Source organism: Pipistrellus hanaki (genome assembly GCF_964339955.1).
Source record: "Pipistrellus hanaki genome assembly, chromosome: 11".
Classification (NCBI taxonomy): Eukaryota; Metazoa; Chordata; class Mammalia; order Chiroptera; family Vespertilionidae; genus Pipistrellus; species Pipistrellus hanaki.
In genome coordinates this window covers 40,675,311-40,700,102 of record NC_140513.1, presented here as the reverse complement: position 1 = coordinate 40,700,102, position 24,792 = coordinate 40,675,311, and the positions used below count along the sequence as shown (strand labels likewise).

At 47.0% G+C, this 24,792-nt stretch overlaps 1 protein-coding gene across 1 annotated transcript in view; it reads right to left on the bottom strand.

The window, feature by feature from the left end:
- KANK1 (KN motif and ankyrin repeat domains 1) overlaps positions 1–18,666 on the bottom strand; it is a 193,981-nt gene extending 175,315 nt beyond the window's left edge. Inside the window, exon 1 of the mRNA XM_084899474.1 lies at positions 18,610–18,666. The gene's annotated coding sequence lies outside the window, so the exon portion shown is untranslated. The remainder of the gene's footprint in view (positions 1–18,609) is intronic.
- Positions 18,667–24,792: the final 6,126 nt, after the last annotated feature.

Below are 24,792 nucleotides of genomic sequence, written 5' to 3'. Positions count from 1 at the left end.
GGTGCCGAGCGAGAGGTGAAGGGCAATGCTGAGAAATCCCATACAGGCATCTCCAAGTCAAGGACCTGGGAAACTGTAGACCCAGTTTACCCAAGACACTGGAAGGGAGAGAATGCTACACTCCGCTTTGAACCCGGGGCCCACGGTTCTCTGCACCAGCCTTAGCAAGCCCAGACTAGAGATCAGAAAGGCTATTTGCACTGCTCAGTTTCAATCAAGTTCGGAACAGTATTTCCCATCCTCTGAAACAAAGTTATACCCAGGAGATGCGACTCTCTGTGTATTTGGGAAATTAGTCCATACTCCCCAAAATGGTACAAAGTAATAGCAGCTCCCTCCACAAGACTAGTTCGTGGCCGGTCTTGGTAAAACCAGAGTTCAGGGAGACTCCGCAAGAAATCAGGGTCAAGCTTCTGGCGTGCCCTGTGTGGTAGTTAGTAGACATCAGAGTCTGATGTGGCTGGGAGGGAGCAAAGAATTTCTAGGGACTTCCCCGACCCCCGCTCCAAATACTGCCTGGACAAAATGGGAAGAAGCCTACCTTCACAGCAAGAGAGCATGTGGTAAAATGGCAATCTCTCTTCCCCCCCCCCCCCCCCCCCCACACACACACACACATTTCCCTTTCCAGAAAAAAGAAAAATCCACCTGTCCTTAACCTTGGCTTCTTTGTTTGCTACCTAATCCCAACCCCCGTGGCCACAGCTAACTGGACCATAGTGGGGAAATGAAGCCAATCAACAGGGAGGGAGAGAAGGCTAGAAAATTTTTTATATTTTTTTTATTCATTTCAGAGAGGAAGGAAGAACGAGGAGAGAGAGATAGACCATCAATGATGGGAGAGAATCATTGATTGGCTGCCTCCTGCACGCCCCCAACTGGGGATCGAGCCCACAACCCGGGCATGTGGCCTGACCGGGAATCAAACCATGCGTGACCTCCTGGTTCATAACTACCTATAATAATAAAAGCATAATATGCTAATTAGACCAGACAGTCGAACAACCTCTCGGACAAAGCCACAGCTATGAGGGCCAAGCCCCTTGCACAAGTTTTGTGAATTGGGCCTCTAATAAAGTATAAAAAAGGAGTTAGGTTTGAAATGGGAGGTCATGATAAATGAAGGCTGGGCTGCCATTTTCTACCACATGTGAGCTGAAGCAGAGAAGGAGGATCTCTACAGAGAAAATGGTGCAAATGCTGGAGACGCGGCAGTGCCTCAAAGAAATCATAGCTCACGCCCTAACTCCCCAACGCCCAGGAGGACTGCAGGCTACAACCTACAACGCTGCAGAGTTTCACTGGGTTCCTTCCAACAAATTCCTCACTGTTGATGCTGGTATGTTTAAGCCAGTTTAATTGAGCCCTCCCCTCCCCTCCCCTTTCCATTCCCTCCCCTCCCCGCTTCTCTTCTTCTTTCTTCAGCCAATAAACCTTATTGGTTTATTTATTTTAAAATGCTTGATCTTAATAAAGTTTCTAAATTAGGAATGGCATACCTACAATAAAATACACAAGTCTTAAACATTTATCATGATGAATGCTTAAAATAAACATATCCATGTCATCAGCAACCAAGTCAAAGACAGAGAATATCATTGGAGTCCCAGAACCGCCCTCACACCCTTGTCCTGTCATGACATTCCTTGCACCATCTCCTGCTCTAACTTCTGTCACCATCGCTTATTTTTTGCCTCTTTTTGAGCTCCATAGAAATGATTCATACAACATGTATGCTTATTTCTTACTTCTTTTACTCAGTGTCTAAGAGATTCATCAAGTTGTTCTATGTAGCAGTAATTTGTTCTTTTTTATTGCCATTTGGTATTTCATTACATAGCCATACCACAGTTTATTTGCCCATTCACGGATATTTGGATCGTCTCTATTATGAACATTCTTGTAATTGCGTCTGGTATACACATATGCCCTCATTCTGGTTGGGCATCTAGGAGCATAAGTACTGGGACATGGGATATGCATTTATTCAGCTTTATAGATTAATCCAAATACGTTTCAAAGTGATTCAATCAATTTATACTTCCACCAGCACTGTATGAGAGTTTGAGCTTCTCTGTAACTCCATTCATGGTTGGTTATGTGTTTTTATTTTAGACATTTGTGTGAATATATATAATAAAAGGCTAATGTGCAAATTGTCCCCACCACTGGGAGTTTGACTGGGAGCTTTGACTAGGGGGCGGGGCCAGCTGGCCAACTGCCTGTGGCCCCTCCCCCCAGCCAGCCTCATCCCCAATCACCCCCTATCCAATTGGGGATGCACGAATTTGTGCACTGGGCCTCTAGTGTAATATATCTCTAACATATTTGAGGATAACAAAACCTTTTTAAAAATGTCGGTGATGCCGAAACTGGTTTGGCTCAGTGGATAAAGCGTTGGCCACACTGTCATTTTAGAGTTGTTTTAATTTTGCATTTTCCTGATTTTTTTCTCTTTAAAATTAAGGTTTTTTGTTTGTTTTTTTGGTTGGTAGCTGTTCTTTACAGATTCTGCACAAGTTGCTTGTTGGATATAAGGATGACAAATATATTCTATTTTGTGATTTTTCCTTTTCACTCTTAATTTTTACTGCTGAATGAAAGTCGATAATTGTCATGAACATGAGAATAGGGAAAATAGTTCGTGTTGCTATGAGAATCCTGTTGGTCTCTACAGTCACTGATTTATGGGAAAGTTAAGCACCAGGTCTACTGGCCTACATATAGGCCCCGGACTACAATTACAATGTTACCATCCTCACTTCCCCAAAGCTTCAGACACAAGGACTCACCAATTTAACCTGTAGCTTATCAAGGGAATGTATGCCATTATATCCTGGAAACATTGTTATACATAGTGAAGGACTTGAAACACCAGCCCTTAAAAGTCCCACAGCATGCTTCCAGCACAGCTCAGCACAACCAGCAGTTCTGTAAAGCATTTCCCAGAAGAGATGTTCCCAGAGCCAACTACCCAGCACCTCCACAACTTCCCGGCAATGACCGAGACCCCACTATTCTGAACAACCAGCGAACGTTTCCTTGGAAGGAGGAGCAACAAGCTTCTCTTCGAGTGAGCAGATTTCAACAAAGTCTCACACGCATTATCTATGACCTCACTGAGCCTCTCAGCTCCTCTGGGTACTGTCTCTCTCCTCCTAACCATGGTATAGGCAGAGAAAGATTATTACGCTCAGTCAGGACGGTGGAAGAGCCTGAAGAGAAAGCAGAAGATGGTAGCACTTCGTGGAGTTGGGGTTTCCCCGGGGCCCAGGCCCCCCGAGCCTGCCTTTGCCCTTTTACATGTCCCCAGGGTTCTTCTTCCATCGCCTGCGGGTGACCTGAGATCACAGCCCTTTCTCCGGCCATAAGCAAACAAGACAGCTCTACAAGAATTTTCCTCCCAGGGAGCTTTGCAGTCAGGAAATACTATATCCTGAATGTTCCTTGCTTTATCTTCCCTCCTTGTTCTCCCTGTCCTTTCTCTACTCCTCCTCCTCCTTTTTCTCCTCCTCCTCCTCCTCGCAAGACACAAACACAATGGCTTAATGATATTAATGTTTCTTTTCAGGCAGAAGCAAAGGAGCACATGCCTGACAGGAAGCAACAGAGTTAAGAGTCTAGCGCCCCAGAGTCTACCCACTGCCCTATATTGAACCTCCTCCCTTCAAAATGACCAGACCAAAAGAAACGGTTAAAAATGGGGAAGAAATAGGGAAGACAAAGCTCTTCTGGGTCCCTGAGGGCCAAAGAAAGAAAAGGAGATGCTCGGGATGAAGCTGGATTTGGCATCTCCCACCCGGCCTGGGGCCCAGGCAGACCTCACAGGTGACTCACGGCGGTTCGTCAGGACTCTGAGCAGGGAGCACAGGTATGTTGGTCAAACAGCGTATAAGGCCAGAGTTTTACAACACATTTTTCTTTTAAAGAAAGCGGGTGATTCATGAATGATAAACTATATAAACCTCAAGCCCCTTCAGCAGTATTTCCTGCCTTTGCAAGGAAAGTTGACTGAGCAGGAAAGAGTGACAGTTTTTTCCATTGTACTAAAGCAAATACTTTCCTGAATCTTTACGGGCTGACTAAGAGTCCTCAAGGCCTTCTTACTCATTCTTGACTTCTTCGAGAGGCGAACCGTCGGCACGCACACCCTTCGCAACTGCCACAGACCAGAGCCGGGCTCGGGGGCACAGCTTCTGAGTGGGACGCCGGGGTTCTCCGGACAGCGCTGGAAAGCTCTGTGAGCACATGGGGTTCCGTGAGAGGAAAACCGAGGCCCTTCCAATTAGGTTTTCCCGGTTGGCATGAGCATCCAAACAGTGGCCTTTTCTTGCCTGGGGTTGGCTAAAAGAACTCCCTTCCTGTCCGCTCTGCCCACTGCCCCCCCAAAAAAGGAGAAACAGTCTCTTTCTCTATAGCCTAAACATTGATTAAAATTATCCTGAGTCCCTAGCCGGTTTGGCTCAGTAGACAGAGCATTGGCCCATGGACTGAAGGGTCTCGGGTCCGATTGTGGTCAAAGGTACATACCTTGGTTACAGGCTCCATCCCCGGCCCCAGTCCGGGCGCATGCGGGAGGCCACCAATCCATGTGTCTCTCTCCCATCAATGTTCTCTCTCTCTCTCTCTCTGTCTCTCCCCCCACCTATCCTTCTGTCTAGAAATCACTGGGGGAAATGTCCTTGAGTGAGGATTAACCAAAAATAAAAATAAAAAGACTCTCCTGAAAAAAGAATACACTGAATTTAGGGAGGATAACTCACAGCACCCTCGAGGCTCTAAGTCAGGGGTCTTCAAACTACGGCCCGCGGGCCACATGCAGCCCCCAGGGGAGTCTGATCCTGCCCGCCAGGTTTTTTGGGCAGTGAACGCAGCCAAGGTGTTACAGTAGGGATTAGTAGTTCATATAGTCCGGCCCTCCAGCTCTCTGAGGGACCGTGATCTGGCCCCCACTTTAAAAAGTTTGAGGAGTGCACACACATGAAACAGTGTGACTGGGGACCAGTGGTGGAGAACGAACAGCAGACTCAGACACACGCCTGGCAGGGAGGGCCCAGTCTTACTAGGACAGATCTCTTTATAACCAAAATGTGTCAACTGCAGCGGACAGAAGCATGGCACTGTCCTGATGACCTACAGGCCAGGTGGCCATGCAGTGGGCACCAGACCACTATGACAGCTGATGAACCTAGGCCCTCATGCAGCTCAGCAGCCTTAGTCTATGCCACTGAGGACATGACACACATTCATCCAACTACCACCTGGCCAGCCCATAAAAAGGCTGTTCCTCAGGTCTCTGCCCTGTGCCTCCCATCCACATCGCTTCATCCCCAGTGTTATGACCAGTTCCCAGATCCCACCGCTTCTCCCCTTTCCTCCATGCCCCCCCACCACCAAAAAAAATCTATTAGAACATAAGTCCATATGATTTTACTGGAGGAATAGCCATAAATCCCTTCAACTTAAAAAAAACAAAAAAAGTTTCAATATGCAAAACTTTCATACCAATAACTATTTGAACCGCCTCTCCCACTTGCAACTGAAACCCTGCCAAGGCTAAGAAACTTAGTAAATAAAGTTCAATAATGTCTCTCCCAGGCTCCTCTCCCCTTGAAGGGATTCAGCACACTGGACTCCCATGCGTGAATTTTAATTCTGAACTGAGATCAAAGGGTGGTGCCTCTGGAGGCAGAGAGATCTTATTCCGTCCTCAAGGTCGGAAGCCTGGGTTCCCCAAAGGCACGTTCAGCATGCCCCCCAGGATTTAATCCTGCCACTGCTGTAGGAAAACAGCACTGGGTGTTAGACTGGTGGGGGTCTGACTGGGCCTGGTCTCAGCAACCTCCGGACCTGAGTTCTGGCTAGGAAAAAATTCAGAACCAACACTCCAACTACAAGAGAACATTTATTCATACAATTACAGAGGTAGAAGAAATAATTCGTAGACGTGGGCTGAGGAGATGAGTTATGGAGGCAAAGGAAGGACCCTAGGAGGTTGGGAGTGAGGAAGGCAATGGTAATTTGTGGTGAAAGGGGAAATGGGGGGAGGGGAGGAGAGGGGAAGGAAAGGGAAAGGGAAAGGGAAAGGGAAAGGGAAAGGGAAAGGGAAAGGGGAAGCTGCAGGCATGCTCTCTGCTCCCAGGAAGAGCGCACTGGGTCCTCCATCCTAAGGGTTTTAGGGGGGGAGATTTTAAGGGAGGTTCCAGGGCACAATCTCAACTGAATATTCATCAGCTTTCCAGGTAAGTCCTTTCAGAGTAGGGATCTCCCTTGATTGGTCAGCACCAGGGTTCTTATCCAGTGAAGCTGCTCTTGAGGTCAGCTGTGGTCTAGCCTGTCTGTTTTTGCTGCTTTGCTGGGCCAGGAGCTGAAATACAACTGAGGCCTAAATGTTATCTCTAGGGAGGAAAGGTGGGGTGGGGGGATGGGAGGGTGGGGGGAAGGGGGGAGAGAGGGTGTCCAAATCACGTGACCATGGACTTGCTAGGGGAGGCAAGGCCACCCTGCAGGAGAGGTCCCACACTGCAATTGTCCTTTGCTAGGCACCTGGGGTTTTCCACCCCGGTGGCCTTCTGTTTAGTCCTTACTCTGCTCATGTCTGTAGCATCACATGATATGAACAATCCGAGGCCCTAAAAAGGGCTTCTTTTAATTAGTTTTTTTTTTTTTTTTTTTAAATAGGAACAAGCAGCTCTGTTGAGAAGAATGAGTGAGAGAAAATGAGAATGAATGAATTCAAGCTTGCTTTCTACTACTTGCTCTGTTTTTTCATATTTTCCCCCCGAGATCAAAGTAAGATAGGCTGGTAAACCAGGAAAACGGAATAGGGAAACTGAGACAGTTAAATAGCCAAGCATCTTACAGCCATCTAGTAAATCACAAAAGTCCTATCATCCCTAAACCAAGGACACTTAAGAGAAAATGATGTGGACTTTCCCCAATTGGAGGGTAAATAGCTTAAATCACACTACTCAGGGTGAGAGTTAACAGAAATCCAATTGGTGCCACTTGCCAACCACACCCAAGGTCAGATGAAGTTAAGGGAATAGATTGCATTTTGACACATTAGCATAAAGCTGATGAGTATTCCATTCAGATCCTCCCCAAGACCTTCCCTAAACCCCCAACCTTTAAAAACCCTCAAAAACGGAAGGTCCAGTCCTAGCCAGTGTGGCCAGTCGGTTGGGCTTTGTCCCATGAACATGGAGGCTGCCAGTTCCGCTTCCAGTCAGGACACCTTCCTAGGTTGCTGGTTCAATCCCAGCAGAGGGCGTGCAGGAGGCAGCTGATCTATGTTCTCACCAGGATGTTACTCTCTCCCGCTTCCTCTCTCTAAAAATCAATTTTAAAAATCTTTAAAATAACAACAATAACAAAAACCCCACAAAGGTCCCAGTTCCCAGCATGCTCTCCCTCCCAGGATCACATCCATGTCTTTCCTTGTCCCCTTCCATCCCCCACAGGTATGCATCTCCTAAACTCTAAGGGACCCTACAAGGCTCGCAACCAGGGAGCAATGGGCAATAGCAGCTTTTCCCAGGCTAAACCCCTGTCCCCAAGACCCCCTTTTCTCTGACTTCTTACTGAGACAAAGCAGCCCAGCCTACACTCATCTCCCCTCGAGTCAGTCCCTCACCGGTTGCTTCTTCTATCCTAGGTCCTTCCTTGCTTTCAGTCCCCAGCTTTAATAAACATCATCAGAAAGTCGCCTGGACTCCTACTGTGAAATCTTTCCTGCACACAGCCAAGAACCCACACAGGACCTCCGGCTCACAGATTTCCGGGATGGTGAAGCACGTCACACCCAGCTACAGGGTCACCTGCCATCCAGATGGCCTGGAAGGCCAAGCCTAGGAGACTCACTCCTCCTCCCCACTCTTCGGGACAGGAGAATCGGCATGACAGAGGACTCTGAGAAAGCCCTGGGGGTGAAGCTGCCAGAACCTCTTTGAAACTGAAGAAACTAGCAAAATTCTCGATGATATCTGTGTGGCAAAAGCTTTGGAATGCCCTCTACCTGGGACCCCAGCCAGGCTCCCAGATAAGCAGCTTGGGAGGTGACATACATCCATCCTACATGCATCTGTGATCACCCCCAGATAATGGGCCCTTTGGCAAAAAAAAAATTTTAAAAAATGGCACCGCTCTGAAGAGGGGCCGACTGAGCCCTTGGAGCTGTTTGTCACAAAGAAGAAACTATGCACCGCCTACGGGAGCTGACTGACCCGCGGGGCAGCGGCACTTTCTGAAGAACAGGCCTGGGCCAGGCCACTGGCGGTGAGGAGGCCATGTTCACAGATGTCAAGGGCTGCCTCCCACAGCCGGCTGGGGCGGGCATCCACCGAGTTTCTCACGGACCCCAATACCAGTAAAATCAAGGAAGCACTGCTTCCTGCCGTGAAACTGTGAAACCGGAAGACAGGGAGGAAAATGTAGCAACTGCTGATATACTGGAAAGCAAAACAGCTGGTTAGAAAACAGTAACTGCAAGTCACATGACTCTGGCATCTTTGCATTTCTGCAAAAGATCAAGGACTGGCAAGGGAGTTCTTATATGTGGCTGGTCATCTGGCGCTTGCAGCCACCAGGCAGAGAAAAAGAAAAAAAGAAGGAAGACTTCCTTTTTCACCCGTTGTTACCAAATAAACCATTTGTCTCTAAAAAAAATAAAAATAAAAAACAGGTAAACCAATAAGAACAGAGGTTCTCGTGTGCTTCTCAGGGGACCAGATAATTATAAAAAGTGGGATTAGAATGTCTTCTGAGAGTTAAACTAAGCCCCATCGCTCAATCCCATTAACTAAATGGATCTAAAACAAAACAAAACAAAAAACCCAACAGAGCTACAGGCTTCCTGACACTTTGAAATACATAACAGTTTCCAATTAACTGATTGCCTCTGTAATGAAAAAAGCGTGGGTTAAGTCACCTGCTATGCTCACGCAGAGTTCAAACTCACAGGCAACTCACATGTCTAGTGGCTGGAGGGTTTTATTTAATGAGAGCCTTATTGTCAGGCTTTCCCTACTCAGGACAGTTCTGTTTTCTCCTTCAGCACCTCTCCCAAACACAAGATAACACACACACACACACACACACACACACACGCCAACAAACCTGAGTTTTCCACCTCTCCATGGCCTGGTCAAGTATAAAATGCTTTACTGAAAATTATAAAGGTAACTAAAAAAAGAGGGAAATCTGTAATAAGATAAAAATAAGAGGGTATCTTCGAATAAATACTGTACTGGAAGGCAGAGGGCAGAGGAAGAGAGGGGAGAGGTAAAATAACCCCCTTATCAGGAAATGGATAGCTACTGTCAAATTTGCAAAATCAAGTAGCACAGACTGGGCCCATGTAACAGGAAGGCTGCAAATTCTTTGACATTCTTCTCATCAAGGGGAGGGTCTATGTCCCTTCCCCTGGAGTCTGAGCAGGCTTGGTGACTGCGCCACCCCACAGAGCTTGGTATGAGGGAGATCATGTAACTTGTGAGGCTCGGTCCTAAAAGGCCAGGAAGCTTCCCACCGGCTCAGGTGAAGTGCCCACAGCTTGAGTTCCCTGTAGGTGTCAACAAGAAGGGTGTTTGGAGTGAGATCAGCATTTTAACAGGTGAACTTTGGGTAAAGCAGATTGCCCTCCGTAATCTGGGTGGGCCTCGTCTAATCAGATGAAGCCTGACGAGGGATTCTCCAGCAGACAGACAGCCTTTGGTCTTCAGCTGCACCACTGGCCCTCCTGAGCCTCCCCTTCGGGAGCCCACATGGCAGGTTTTGGACTTGTCAGCCTCCATCATCACGTGAACCAATTCCTTATAATAAGTCAGCTTCTATAAACATATATACATCCTATGGTTCCGTTTCTCTACTGAACCCTGATAAATAGTCATTCCCTGCATAACGATGTTTCAGTCAGCACCCATCACATACTCCATGGTCCCCTAAGGTTATACTGGAACTGAAAGTTTCTTTCTTTCTTTTTAAAAAAATATATTTTATTGATTTTTTACAGAGAGGAAGAGGGACAGAGAGTCAGAAACATCGATGAGAGAGAATCATCGATCAGCTGCCTTTTGCACACCCCCTACTGGGGATGTGCCCGCAACCAAGGTATGCCCTTGCCAGGAATCGAACCTGGGATCCTTCAATCCGCAGGCCAACACTCTATCCACTGAGCCAAATCGGTTTCGGCTGAAAGTTTCTTATCACCTAGTGATAGCATAACCATCATAAAGTTACAACACAGTGCATTATTCATGTGTTTGTGGTGATGCTGGTGTAAACAGACCTATTGTGCTGCCCATCATATGAAAAAATAGCACATATAACTGTATAGTACGTAACACTGATAATGATAATAAATGGCTATGTTCCTGGTTCATATATTAATATACTATATTTTTCATTACAATTTTAGTGTACTTGTTCTACTTATTAAAAAAGGTTTGCTGTGCCCTCGCCAGGTAGCTCAGTTGGCTGGGTGTCATCCCAAGCACAGAAAAGGTTTCAGATTCCGTTCCCGGTCAGGGCACATACCAGGTTGCAGGTTCAATCCCTGGATGGGGCACATACAGGAGATAGCCAATCAATGTTTCTCTCTCACATCAATGTTTCTCTCTCTCTTTCTTTCCTTTCCTCTTTCTCTCTAAAATCGATAAAAACATATCCTCAGGTAGGGATTTTTAAAAGAAAGCTTGCGCCCTAGCCGGTTTGGCTCAGTGAATAGAAGTCTGCCTGCGAACTCGAGGGTCCCAGGTTCCATTCTGGTCAAGGGCACATGCCTGGGTTGCAGGCTTGATCCCCTGTAGGGGGCATGCAGGAGGCAGCCTGATGTTTGTTTGTTCCTTTCTTTCTTTCTTTAATATATTTTATTGATTTTTCACAGAGAGGAAGAGAGAGGGATAGAGCGTTAGAAACATCGATGAGAGAGAATCATCGATCTGCTGCCTCTTGCACACCCCCTACTGGGGATGTGCCCGCAACCAAGGTACATGCCCTTGACCGGAATTGAACCCGGGACCTTTCAGTCCGTAGGCTGATGCTCTATCCACTGAGCCAAACCGGTTTCAGCTAGCCTGATGTTTCTCTCTCTTTCTCCCTCTCCATTTCTCTCTGAAATCAATAAAAAAATATATATATATATATATATATATTTTTTTTTTTAAAGAAAGTTTGCTGTAAAATTATGCTGGGTTATGCAGCCAGCAGCCTCATACTTTGTCTCTTGATTGTATCACTTTCTCGTGTGCCTGACTTAATCTTGTGTTTTGTACAGTAACATGCTGTTCAAGTGTTTATAGCCCAGGAACAACAGTCTAAGACGTGTACAGATGGCTATACCATCTAGGTTTGTGAAGTACACTCTTTGATGTTCGCACAACAAAATCACCCAACAGACTGTACCCCCATCATTAATTATGTCAGGGGTAGGGAGCCGTTTTTCTGACAAGGGCCATTTGGATATTTATCACATCATTCCTGGGCCATACAAAATTATCAACTTAAAAATTAACCTGCTTTATTTGGTGAAACATTTAATTAACTCACCCCTAATGCCTTGGCAGGGCCAGACCAAATGATTCCGCAGGCCTCATGCAGCCCACGGGCCAGACACTCCCACCTCTGCATTATGTGAGGCATGACTACACATGGAGGAATCTGGTAGCCATGTAAGTAATCTGACATCTAGGGCCACCATGCTTAAGTTATCATATATGTATGTCAATAGTCAACATTGAGCCCAGCCTTCTAGCCATCCCCTGCCAAGGCGTACAGAGCCTTCTGAGACCCAGACCGGCCCCTTCACCAGGGAAGTGCCACAGGAACCTCAGACATCATGCAGGCCAAGCCCTGCCTGAATCCATACTAGCATGAAACAATCGGTTAAGCCACTAAATGTCAAGGTCATTTGTTCAACACTAACCACAAAGACCTGAAAACATAGTCGACAGTTAAGACACCTGAAAAGAGACTATACTCTGAAATAAGATCAGAGGAGTGATGGGATTTCGTTTTCATTCTAAACCCTTCTTTGTTTGTTTGCATTCTCACAATGTGCAAACATGACTTTGGAAACTTAATAACAAGGTATTATATAGTAATTGAAATTTGCTAAGACAGAACTTAAATGCTTCTAACACACACAAAATACATATATTGATGATGTGTTAACTAAGTCTGTACATCTATCAAATCATCATAATGTACACTTTAAATATCTTACAATTTTATCAATTATACCTCAATAAAGCTGGGGGGTAGATTTTTTAAAATTAAAGGAACAATAGCAAGCATGCTTAGCACATACTGTATATCAGGCAGCCTTCTAAATACTCTGTGTGTTTTAACTCCTTTAACCCTCCCAACAACCCCCTGAGAGGAGGGTGATTTTATTTTGCCCATTTCAGACGTGGGACATTAAGGCACAGACAGGTTCAGTAACTGTACCAAGGTCACACGTCAAATGGCAGAACCTAGATTCCAACCCGTCAGGCTGGGTCCAGAGCTGGTGCATTTCTCCACAAAGATCACCAGGCTCGCGCAGCAGTCACAAGCCACTGGAGAACGGTGCAGTCTCAAAGGGCACTCACCTGGTCTCCAAGCATGTGACTGACCACACTTGCTACACGTCAGGCACTGCCGGACCGCCTGGCTTCTTCCCAGCCTACCTAAGCGGCAGCGCTCACTCCTCTCCACCTGTACAGCTTTCAAGGCCCAAGGTCCCCAAGTATCACCCAAATCTCTCCACCCAGCATTCATTTTTCCACCCCTTACATTTCCAGAATGAACCATTGATCCGTCTGACTCCTACTACAATTCTGTATCTATCTCCCCCACTTGCTATGAACTCTGGAAGATTCTTTGCTCTAAACATTCCTTCTACCTTTATATTAGTTTATCTTCCAGACAAAGAACGGCCAGGAGACAGCAGCAACGCCAGAGTCCAGAGCCTATGAACCGTTAATCTCTCCCCTTGAGATGGCTCAGCGGTCTCTTTTCTTTAAAGATACCTGCTCCCTAGCCACTTTCTCTTTCTTTTAAATTTAAATTCTTTACTGTTTAAAGTATTACATATGTCTCCTCCCCCCGCCCCCTCGACCTCTCCCCGACTGCTCCCACCCCACTTTCTAAAGACCTCTTTAAAGCTCAGCTCAAGTCTTACTGTTTATGGAAGCCCATCTTAACCAGCCCAGCAAGAAACCAGGCAAGTTTTGACTCAGATCTCATATAAGCATTCCGTATCTGTTAAGAAAACTAAACACTCCTATGTCACCAATAAGAATTCTGCCTAAGTGGTATTGTTAATTCTTATACAGAATTTCTGATCATACTTATGGTATGGTTCTTATATCCCCTAAAGCTCCTAGCTTCGTACCTTTGCAAAAAAGCATCCTATAAAGAAAAATACTATGTGATCAGTACATGAGATTACAACAAAGTCACATTTACACTATTTATCAAGAAGATATCTGGGTCACCGGCTGGTGTGGCTCAGTGGTTGAACATTGACCTAGGAACGAAAAGTCTGGGTCCAGAGCTACATTTCCACAAAGATCCCGGGTTCAGGAGTCACAAGCCCGGGTTGTGCACATGCCCGAGTTGCCGGCTCAGTTACCAGTATGGGGCATGCAGGAGACAGCTGATCCATATTTGTCTCTTGCCAATGTTTCTATCTCTCTATTCCTCTCTCTTTCCCTCCCTTCCTCTCTCTCCCTCTCCTTCCCCTCACCTCCTCTCTCTCTCAAATCAATACAACGTATCCTCAGATGAAGATTTTTTTAAAAAAAGAAAATACAGTAATTAATAAATAATAATACAAGAATAAGCTGCTTCACATACAACTGTAAAACTACTTTTGCCCCATCCTATATACCAGTAATACTACAAAACTTAACACACATTTCCAATGTTGGGTAAATTATTAAATGAAAACATAACCATGACATTGTGGACCTGTATAGGAATTAAAAGTCATAAAGACTGGAGCAACATTAAGATATAGTGTTAACATACAAACAGTATACAAAATTGAATATCAGAATTATGACTCCATAAAAGTATGAACAGACATAGAAAAGCACTGGAATTGAACACAACAGAAATAATCAGTCTGCTGAGACCGATTAACATGGGTCACCTTTTGTCCATTTGCCAAAATCTCCTTAAGTCTACTGCTTTTGCAATTTAAAAAAAGGATGCGACAGCTCTGGCCTGTGTGGCTCAGTGGGTTGGGTGTCTCCCATGCACTGAAAGATTGCTGGGTCGATTGCCAATCAAGGTACATGCCTGGGTTGCAAGTTCAATCCCTGGTAGGGGGCATACAGGAGGCAGCTGATCTAGTGATGTTTCTCTTTCACATCTCTCTTTCTCTAAAAATCAATTTAAAAATCTTTTTTAAAAAAAAGGGGAGGGGAGGGGAGGACAAAACTCATATGCACTGCTGGTTGAAGTATAAACTATATTGCAATTTGTTTAGCAATATATGCTAAACTGAACACTAGAACTCAGCAATTCTACTCCTGAGGACATTCCCAATACAAATACAAATGTGTACATGTATATCAAGACATATATTAAAATGTTCAGTCACACAATTCACCAATGACAAAATTTGGAAATGACTCAATGCCCATCAACCCTAGAATGGATAAATAAATCAGGGTAGAATTACACAATGGAGTATTGGCCAGCAATGATAATTATTGAACTACTAAAGGCCCAGTGCACAAAATTTGTGCACAGGCGGTGGGGGGCGTCCCTCAGCCAAGCCTGCACCCTCTCGCAATCCAGGACCCCTCAAGGAATGTCCAACTGCCAGTTTAGACCCGATCCTGCAGGGATTGGGCCTAAACTGGCAGTCAGACATCCCTCTCACAATCCGGGACCACTGGCTCCTAACTGCTGGCCTGCATGCCTGTCTGATCACCCCCTAACCATTCGCCTGCCTGCCAGATCACCCCTAATCCCTCTGCCTGCCTGATCGCCCCTAACTGCACGCCTGCCTGCCTAATCACCCCTAACCACTTCTGCCTCGGCCCCTGCCTTTGCGGCTTTGTCCAGATGTCATTTGGCTGTCCGGTCTAATTAGCATATTATGCTTTTATTATTATAAATAGCCATATGCAATCTTGAGAAAAAGAAATGATATAAAGCCATTTCTTATGGATTATTAGGCAAAACTAACCTATGGTTGGTTAGATTATCCCTTGGGGATAGTGATTGGAAAGGAGCACGAGGGGCTTTCTGCAATAAGGCAGAGCACAATGTTCTGTTCCTGGATCTCGGTGCTAGTTATAAGTTTACATTCATTTTGTAAATATTTGTCACATTGATGCTATAGTACAATTTTGTAAATTACACTTAAAAAAAAAAAAAGAGAGAGAGAGAGAGATGGCTTAAGCCAAGCCACCCACACATGAGGCATAAAATTTCCTGTAACATTTGAAACCAGTTGGCTTCTTTATTTGACTGGAGAGCGGAAGAGAAGTGTGGTGGCTGTTGTGTAATTCACCTCGCTTCAAAATGATTTTTTAAAAGCATGCACAAATAATCCAGCAAACGCCTGAGTACAATACCTGTTAACTTTTTACTGAAAGATTGCTGGGTCGATTGCCAATCAAGGTACATGCCTGGGTTGCAAGTTCAATCCCTGGTAGGGGGCATACAGGAGGCAGCTGATCTAGTGATGTTTCTCTTTCACATCTCTCTTTCTCTAAAAATCAATTTAAAAATCTTTTTTAAAAAAAAGGGGAGGGGAGGGGAGGACAAAACTCATATGCACTGCTGGTTGAAGTATAAACTATATTGCAATTTGTTTAGCAATATATGCTAAACTGAACACTAGAACTCAGCAATTCTACTCCTGAGGACATTCCCAATACAAATACAAAAAATCCCCTGAGATCCCCTTGGCTATCTCTGCATTTGCTCATCCCACAGCTACTCCATTTTCACAGGCCTGGGCGCCCACAACACTGCTTTCAGCGGACTCCTGCCCCTGCCCCCTCCCCCATTCCTTGAATTTCCTTCAACTAGACCTTTTCCCAACCTCCTCCTCCTCCCTGGACTAGGGGATTAATGCATGAGCAGTTTAGTTCATGTGATTATCTGTGAGCAGATGCTGATATTTACGAAATGAAGCTCTTCTACTGGCCTTTTGTCTGTGATCTCTTTCTTGGGGGCCATTTTGGATGATTTAAAACAAAACCATTTTTATTTATTTATTTTTTTTTAACAAAACCATTTTTAAATTAGCAATCCCTTTTTCCCCTCTATCATCACCCCCCTCCTCCTCCCCCTCCACTCACTTTGGCTGAGGCAGAACCTCAACTAGAGTGATCTGTGGACTTGGCAAACAAGAGAGCAGAAAGTGTCCCAAAGCAACCCTGTGGCCTGTGAGGATAAATCACATTCCTAATTTGTGTATTCTTATGTATATATATTTCTTTCTTTTTTTTTTCCCTCATTGATTTTAGAGAGGGGGGGAGAGAGAGGAGAAAGAAACATCAATGTGAGAAATATCAATTGGTGCCTCCAATACCCACCTAGACTGGAGAAGGCACCAGCAAACCGGGGTATGTATCCTGAGCTGGAATTGAACCCAATTAATGGGACAACTAAGCCACACTATCCAGGGCTAATTTGTGTGTCCTTAAAGGAAGCATTCCGTCCTCCCCTAGGGGATTCTCCTCCATCCTTACACATTTTTAAAAATATATGTATATTGATTTCAAAGAGAGGAAGGGAGAGATAGAAACATCAGTGATGAGGGAATCATTGATCAGATGCCTCCTGCACGTGCCCACACTGGAGACAAAGCATGTGAGCAACCTGGGCATGTGGCCCGAGAGAGAATGGAACCATGGCCTCCTGGTTCATAGGTCCTCGCTCAACCTCTGAGCCACGCTTGCCAAGCTCCTTGGACAAGTTAATCTTGACACAGGACAGCCCATACCTAATTTTTCTTGCACTGCCTCAGCAGCAGCACCTTCCCCCAAATCTATGAAGTGGACAAGGGCTGAAGGTAACTTCTCAGTTTGCTCCATTTCTATCTTGGGAAGACTTCACCTTAAAATGAGGGAGGACTCGGCTGGGCAGGAGAAATGGCGAGTGACTGTTGATGGATCACTGCGAATGGGTACAAGGTTTCTTTTTGGAAAATGTCTGGAATTAGGTAGTCACGATGACTGCATAACTTCGTGGACATACTAAAAAACCCTACATTGTACACTTTAAAAAGGGTAAGTATATGTCATCTTTATTATATCTCATTTTTTAAAAACAAATTGAAGGTGGATGAGTGCCCAACTTCTTTAGAAAAAAAAAAGATAAAAGGAACGCTAACAGGTGAAGTGCTAAGTACTGCCTAAAAATCAAATGGAATAAACTCGTGAATTAAAAATGAGAAAACCGGCTCTGATTTCAATCCAGCTCAGAGGTAGGGGATGAGGTGAGAGGGGGTGGGGAGGAGAATGAGTGAAAGTGAGGCAAGAAACTGCACAATGACAGACCTGCATGAGGAGCCTCCCTGGTTAGTCTAGTGCTCTCGTTCTAACACATTTCCTTCATACAAGATGAACCTCCGAGGAGACGATATGAGAGAGCGAGCACGGGTACACGCCATAAGTTGTTCTTCATGATTAACTCGGCCAAAGCGCTCACCCAGTCACCCTGGCGCAGCAGAGCTCTGGCTGACCTGCCGGACTCACTGCGGAGAGGGGCCTCTGGAGTTCCACGCGGAGCCGGCAAGGAGGATGAGATGAGAGGGGGGGTAGTGGAGCGGGGGGGGGGGGGGATGAGCAGGAAGAAGGGGGTAGTGGAGCGGGGGGGGGGGGGATGAGCAGGAAGAGGTGGATAGCGGGGAGGGGGAAGGTAGCGGGGAGGTGGCTGCCCCAGCGCAGCATTCCCCGCGCGCCTGCCTACGCGGGTGTTGGAGGGGGCATACAGGGGCCAGCCCCGCTTCAGACCACGCGCACCCTCCCTCCCTCCCTGGACCTGACGCTGTGGATCCACCAGGAGCCCACGCCGTCCTGACCAGCTCCGCGGGCCGGAGGCCGAGTTCCCACACCCCTCCCCCACCTCCCGGCCGCTCCGACCGACCGCGGCCCGAGGCACCTCCGAGGCCACCTGCCGCTCCGGAACAGACATGAAGGGGCCGCCCGTCCCCCCCCTCTCCTCCCCCCGTGGAGCGGAGAACTTCTGGGGAGACGTCTCCGAGGGGATCTCCCGCCCCATCCCGAGCGGATGAAAGCGCCCCGGGGCCATCAAAAGGCCGTGCGCTCCACTCTGGCCGGTCTGTCCCCGCCGCCCGGAGCCAGGCGCGCCGCGCTCCCCTCCACCCGGACCAGCCCCGCGGGCGGCGCAGCGAGCGCCCAGCCACCCGGTCCTGGGCCCGCGCTGGGGCCGCCCGGGGGGCCAGCCAGAGGGACCCCGGGAACCGGCCAGAGGGACCGCGGGGCTGCCCTCCGCCCGCCACGGCCCCGTGCGCCCCCGGCGCGCGCCAACTTGGCCGGGTTGGGCGGGGGCCGGGCGGGCGCAGAAGTCGGAACCCGGGCGGCCCGCGCGCACCCCGCGGGGAAAAGGGCGCAGCGAGTCCCGGACGGCACTCACCTCCGGGCGGGCGCTCCTCCGGTCCTGCCTGCCGCGCCGGGCGCCGCTCCGGCTCCGGCTCCGGGATCGGGGAGGCGGGGCGGAGGGGCGGGGCCGCTGCCCGGCGCCAGAATCAAACCCCGGAGCGCGCGGTGGCCACCCGGCCCCGCAAACGCGGCCATGGCGAGGAAGTCAATCTCCGACGCCGCCGGGTGGGGAACGCCTGTGGCTGCGTCCCGGAGCCCGGCGGGAGGGAGCCCCGGAGCCCCAGGCGGGACCCCCGGCTCCGCCAGCGCTTTGTGCCCCGGGACCGGCCGGCGGCGGCGGCCTCAGTGCGCCTGCGCGCGGACCCGAGCTCCCCGAACCCATGAGGCGTCTCTGCTCACCTCGCCCCAGGTCCCCGGGACCCGCCCGCCAGCCTCTGCACCCCGGATCCAGGCCGAGGAATTCCCCCCGCGCTTTCCTCCGCCCACGTGTGTTTGCTTTTACCCCCGAGGGAGGGAAATAGCCCGTCCCCAGCCCCCTGGAAACTTGCTTTTATCTATTATCTATGACGGAGGGGGGTGGGGGGAGGCATCCCCGGACGCTGCAGGGGTGGCAGGTTAACACCCCATCCTGTGCCTTTTTACTGCCGCCTTTCACTCTACCAGGAATTCGCTGTGGGGCTGTTTTCTGGGGTGAGAGGGGGATTAGGGAGCGTGCAGGGGTCGCGGCTCCTGCAGGTGCCTGAGCGGGACTGTCTCTGGGGCTGTGGCAGCCTCCCGCCATTCCCGGAACGGGCCTCGCGTCTTCCCTGTGTCCGCTCCCGCCCCACCTCGGGACGGAATCCTAGGTGGGGAGCAGAGGGTGCCTGTCCGGAAGGGCGACTCCAGAGAAAACGCAATGCCTGCCTTGGGCACCAATTACTGAACTAGGAGGTCTGACAGTGGATTCAGGACAATCTCTGGGAGCAGGAGAGACGAGTAGGGATGAAGAGGCCTGGATTTGCTTCTTCTTTCAAACTGAAGATGGTTCGAATAAACAGGACGGAGGACCGACATAAAAACCAACTAAGACAAAAACCATTAAAGCCAGCTCTCTGATCACTGACTTTCTTAAGGGGAGACAGAAGGGGACTCTCCTGCGGAGCGCACACCCAGCTGGGCCTTACACAGGTCACAACTTTTTGCTAGGAGGTTAGAGTGAAGGGTCATCAAACACCACTAGTTGAAATGCTGGTCTCTGCGGGGAAGAGGCTGGAAAAATGGATGCTTCTCTACTTGTGCGTGGCAGAACACACCTGCAAATTCCTGAAATTGATGGCCATTGCCTGGTAAGAGACAGGCAAGGGGCAGCTCAAAGACACGGGACAGGAAATCTTATTTTATAATAGTCTTCCCAGGTGTGCCGGCTCACCAGATAACAGTAAATAAACCTCCGGGCCTGTTTCTTCATCTGTAGAACAGGGTGCATGGATTCAGTAGGTCCTTTCTAAAATACCTCCCCCCACCCCACCCCCACCCCAGATGTCTATGAAAAACACAGAGAAACTTCTTCACAAGGTGATGAGTGGGGAAGGGAAAATGGGCGGAGGGGGGCGTCAGGGTTAGGGGGCTCCTGCATATACAAAGTGACTGCACCCTGTATTTCTTCTTCCTTACAGTCAGTAAGCATTTATTTCAGAGGCCTTCAAATAATGGCAACTCCAATCAATGAAAAGTATGGCAGATCCAGAGTTTTTCGTGGATTTATATTTGAAAAGTCTTCATTTTTCAGTCATTTTCCTATTGATAGATACAATTCACATAAATTTACTATTAAAAGGTAAAACTTGCCGAAACCAGTTTGGCTCAGTGGATAGAGCGTCAGTCTGCAGACTGAAAGGTCCCGGATTCAATTCCGGTCAAGGGCATGTACATTGGCTGCGGGCACATCCCTGGTAGGGGTTGTGCAGGAGGCAGCTGGTCAATGTTCCTCTCTCATCGATGTTTCTAGCTCTCTGTCCCTCTCCCTTCCTCTCTGTAAATAATCAAAACATTAAAAAAAAAAAAAAAAGGTATAACTCCACGATTTTTAATTATTCACAAAGTTATGCAACCAACACCACTTATCAGATATAAGGATCTCTTACAACTCGATGATACTTCCAGAACACTGTCAGCACTCCAATATAAAGAAATCCAGCCGAAACTGGTTTGGCTTAGTGGATAGAGCGTCAGTTGTGGACTGAAGGGTCTCGGGTTCGATTCCGGTCAAGGCCATGTACCTTGGTGGCAGGCACATCCCCAGTGGGAAGTGTGCAAGAGGCAGCTGATCAATGATTCTCTCTCATCGATGTTTCTAACTCTCTATCCCTCTCTCTTCCTCTCTGTAAAAAAAATCAATAAAATATATATTTTTAAAAATCCCTCACAGTCATTCCCTGTCCCCCCACCTCACCTTCAGTCCCATAAAACTACTTTCTCTCTCTATGGATTTGCCTGTTCCCACATTTCATACAGTAGACATCCTTTGGGTCTGGCTTCTTAAATGTAATATTTGCAGGGTTCGCTTATGCTGTAGCATTGGTACTTCCATTCCTTTTTACATGTGAACTAGAGGCCCGGCGCCCGAAATTTGTGCAATGGAAGGGGTGTCCCTCAGCCCAGCCTGCACCCTCTCCAATCTGGGACCTCTTGGGGGATGTCCGACTGCAGTCAGACATCCCTCTCACAATCTGGGACCCATGCACAAATTTCATGCACCAGGCCTCTAGTCTTTTCATAATCTTACTGGCCATTTGTATATCTTTGGAGAAATGTCTATTCAATCCTTTACCCATTTTTAAATTTTTATTTTTGAGTTGTAAGAGGTCTTTACTTATATCTGATAAGTGATACTAGTCCTTTATCTGATATATGACTTGTAAGTTTTTCTCCCATTATGTGGATTGTCTTTTCACTTTTTTATAGTGTCCTTTGAAACACATTGATGTTTTTTAATTTGATAGTCACTAACACTTATAAGTTAACACAATAGTTTTTCAGACTATAATAGTAATACATACCCATTATAAGAAGAAAAAAAACAACTTTGGAAAAATATAAAACAGGATTAAAAAAATAATCACTTATGGCTCCATCTCCTAGCGATAGCCACTGTTAAGATTATAGAAGATTTCCTTAAGCCCCCTCCCTTTTTTAAACTTTATTTTTGCTGAAACCGGTTTGGCTCAGTGGATAGAGCATCAGTCTGCGGACTGAAAGGTCCCAGGTTTGATCCCGGTCAAGGGCATATACATTGGTTGCGGGCATATCACCAGTGGGGGATGTGCAGGAGGCAGCTGATCGATGTTTCTCTCTCATCGATGTTTCTGGCTATCTATCCCTTTCCCTTCCTCTCTGTGAAAAATCAATAAAATATATTTTTTTAAAAACGTTTATTTTTATTGTTGACACTATTACAGATGTCCCCATTCTTCTCCCCCTTTGCCCATCTACACCCAGCCCTTGCCTCCCCTTCCCTCTAGCCACAGGCCCTTTTTTCACACGTTATTTATTTACTTGATATCACCCCCAATGGCCCTGCTATCTACACGTGGGGTCATAATGAGGACTGTCTTTCTGGCAACATTCACCCATGTTCAGAACCTTCTCCTCTCCTCTTCCCATCAAACCTAATATGGCCAGTGTCCATTCCCTCTGGATTGAGTTAAGCTAATCAGGTACATTAATAACACATGTAACCACAAGTTATACAAGATTTGCAGTTAAAGAGCATCTGCCCTGGTTCTTTGATAGACTAGTACACTATCAGACTTTCTTGCCTGGTGGACCTTCATGTAACACAATTAGGTATCTGATGTACACTAGGAATTGTGTGCAAACAGCAGCAGCCAGCTCCTTGCCTATGAAATGGGAATAACACCACGGTGCCAGCGTAGCCAAATCTCAGCGAGGATTAAACCTTGCAGAGTGAGGGGGCCCGGAATGGGCCTTGGGTATGTTGCAGATAGGAATCTAGACCCCTGAGTGTCCTGTACAGCAGGCCCCTAAGGTCCATGGCAGCGAGATCAATCAGGAGAGAGTGAGGAAGACGCCCAGGCAAGAAGTCACCGAAGTCCTACCAGACCTTGGGGGCAGGCCCTGGAAGGAACTTCTTTCCTCATACTTGTCTTCATTTCTCCTTTTTTTTTTTTTTTTTTTTTGTGGATTCCACAGTTATCGCTGACATTTTTAAAAAGGTTTTGTCATCCTCAAGTATGTTAGAGATGGAAGGGTAGGGGCTTTATCTGGCTTCATGAAAGAGAAACTGTGATAGCAAAAGTATGAGTGTGTGTGTGTGCGCTCACGTACACTCCTGCCCAAGCAAACCTGGGTCACAAGTGAGTCTCAGAGAAAAAGTAACCTGGGGAGCAGGGAGGACTGTGCAGTTGCTATAGCAGGATTCACCACCTGCGATCCTTTTCCGATGTTGACCTTGGGGTTCTAGATTTTATTACGGAAAGCTGTGTGTTTCCTCACTCTTGCCAAAGTCTTACTGCCACTAAAGAGTCTTCTTTTTAAGGAACATATATTAATATTACAAAAGGCACCAAAACCCATTTGGCCCAGTGGATAGAGCGTTGGCCTGCGGACTGAAGGGTCCTGGGTTCAATTCCAGTCAAGGACTTGTACCTTGGTGGCAGGAGGTGTACCCAGTAGGAGGTGTGCAGAAGGCAGCTGATCAATGTTTCTCATCGATGTTTCTGACTGTCTATCCCTCTCCCTTCCTCTCTGTAAAAAAAAAATCAATAAAATATATATTTTTTTAAAAACTACGAAATGCTAGCCTGTGACTCACAACCTGGAAGCCTTGCCTCCTGCCAGTGGTTCTTGGTTTCCTCTTCCAAAATAGTGCTGTGACCTGCCTGGTTGGAGAAAGCTAGAATGGGAAGCAGAAGGGAATGGCCCATGTGGCGGGCTCTGCTCTTTTCTATATCTCCAGAGCTCAGACCTCAGATTTCACTGGTTGGTTTGCCACTTAGTTATAAGCATTATGAAGCTTAGGAAATGTCAAAGCTAGTTCCTGCCTAAAATCAGAAAACACATAAGGTAGGGGGATGGGGATTGGTAAGGTATGTACACATATAATACCTTAATAAAAAAAAATTTTTTTAATTAAAAAAAAAGAAAACACATAAGGTAATTTATCTAAATCCAGAGAGAAAAGAGGACCTACTTTGTTTCAATCTATAACGTGATAGCCTCACACTTGTGGTTCTTGGAAATAACCATTGGAAAGGGAAAGGACTTGATTCATTTGCTTTCAGTATTTTACAAGTAAGTTGCTGTTCATTAAGCTAAAGCCCTGTCTGAGTACATTTTATATGTTGCTGAAGGACAGGACCCTAGTTCAGGAAATTTGAGCTAAGAATAGTCTTTATTCATAACTATAGTCTTCATTGTTTCATTGTTACTATTATAAAATATTTATAGAGGATTCAAAAGGTATATGACATTCTCCTAAGGATGCTGAGTGGAGGGATTATGCGTCTCAGCCTGTCCCTGCAGAATCACTACATTTAGAACATTTATTTATTTGACAAGTATTTATTGAGGGCCTACTGTGCCCAAAGCACTGGGTTCAGCTTGATCAAGGACACAAATAACCCCAGGAAACTACCTGTCCTAATGTCCCTTTAACCATGAATTATGTTTGCATGTTAAAGAGGGCTTGCTTACCTGGCGGTCCTCAAAACCTTGTGAGGAAGGTGGGCAAAGTCAAAGACTGAGCACCAGGACTGACCAAGGAGGAGAAACGATGGCTCCCTACTCAGAGGCTCTGGTTACAGACAGAGCCATTGACTGAATACTGTACTCAAAGGAGACCTGATGCGTGTAACGTAGTGTTGAATTTCAACAAAGAAGGGCTTAGTCCACTTTTCTCTTCCGGGCACAATTGTACAACCTGACAAAGCACAGCCAAAGGCGGGGAGGAGAATGCTGAAGGGGGACAAGGCAGACACAGGGTCTGGGGACAATGGCTTTGCACATGTGTCAAACACAAGGCCCGCGGGCCAAATCCAGCCCGCCAGGCCTTGCAATGTGGCCCGCACCGCGCTGTCATCACTGCACTCCGCTGTCAGTTTATGACATTGTCAGTTTATGACTGTTCAGTAAACCATTCGGCCCGCGATTTAGGCTGGATTTTAGATTTTGGCCCCTTCTCTGATTGAGTTCGACACCCCTAAGTTAAGGGGTAGAA